The following is a 1,532-nucleotide window of genomic DNA, read 5'->3' as shown; positions in this document are numbered from 1 at the left end:
ACCCTCGTACTAAGTAAAGCACTACATCTACTTACCACCCCTGTGAATACCCACCTCCCTTAAAGGTATACCACCCCCTTATACTGTTCTAGCATGTCGAGTGGTAGATTACTGGCATTGTCTCCAGTTCAGCTGGTCAATCTGGGCATCTTGAGACAATGCTACAATTGTCTCATGTACACAGACAACCCTCTCCTCCCCCCAACAAACACAATTACATGTGAGAGATGCAACTATATAGCCAAACTGGAGGCTGAACTCTCTCAACTCAGGGCTGGCATGACCAGACAGGAGGAGATAGCAACCACACACACAGCAATCCCAGTCCCACATAGACCTACCACAACTGCAAACCAAACACATAAAAACACAGACATACTCGGAGGCTCTAATAAAACTCTTACCAAAACAACAGAGGCTCCCAAAGCAGACATCCAAAAATCCACCACCTCAAAACAAAACACATGCAACACATACTTCAATAAATCAGTGTGTCGACCAATCGCAGCCCTTAAGGCCAAACACCTTGCCTGATACACTAGTAATAGGTGACTCCATAGTCAGACACACTGATGTCCCACTGACCAGGCTGAACAAGGAGAAGGTGACTGTGAGCTGTCTATCGGGGGCTAGGATCCGCCACATAACACACGTACTCAGGTCACTCCAAAGCAAGTACAAATATGACTCCGTCATTGTCCATGCTGGTGTGAATGACCTGAGACGTACCTCCCTGGACTACATGAAAAGAGACATAGAGGAGCTCTCCGATTATGTAGCCCAGGCTGGTATGACCCTGACCCTGAGCAGCATCTTGTCCTCACCAAGAATGATACCACAATACAAAGACAAGATGATCAGCTTTAACAATTGGCTCGAGTACTGGTGTCATTCTAAGGGGATCCAATATCTGTCTGCCTGGGATGATATGTTGGACAAGCCACGCTGCTTCACAAGGGATGGCTTACACCTGTCACCACTGGGCTTCCGGATATTGGCTAAGGCTCTTGCCACCCCCATAATGCCTTTTTTAGGCAAGGCTCAAAAGACAAACCCACCTCCTTAGAAAACGAAAATGGAAAAAAAACTAAGGGTAATGCTACTCAACGCCAGAAGTCTAAATCTCAAGATGCAGGCACTTGATGCACTCCTCAGCATGGAGAACATTGACGTCTGTGCAGTAACTGAAACCTGGTCCAAGGCTCCTGGGGGCCCCCCGGCGCTACCAGGCTATCCCTCAGATCATGCTTTTCGCCCCAAAACCCGGCCGAACCACAAAGGAGGGGAGTGTCCATATTCATAAAGGACACCCACACCTCCAGGTTAGTAGCAACACATGAAGCAACAGAGACCATACAGGTGCAACTAACCATAGGCAAAACTGCTATACAACTGGTAGCATGTTACAGACCACCCTCCCAATCTCAAGAACCCCACTCAGCCTTCCTGAAGACATTGGAGGATATGAATGTATCACAAAATACCATCATACTGGGAGACTTCAACTACCCAAACATAGATTGGGTACATTA

The sequence above is a fragment of the Protopterus annectens genome, chromosome 9.part0 (assembly GCF_019279795.1).
Source record: "Protopterus annectens isolate FY-2018-M chromosome 9.part0, PAN1.0, whole genome shotgun sequence".
NCBI lineage: Eukaryota > Metazoa > Chordata > Ceratodontiformes > Protopteridae > Protopterus > Protopterus annectens.
The sequence above is the reverse complement of the archived record's forward strand: the minus strand, read 5'-3'. Positions refer to the sequence as shown.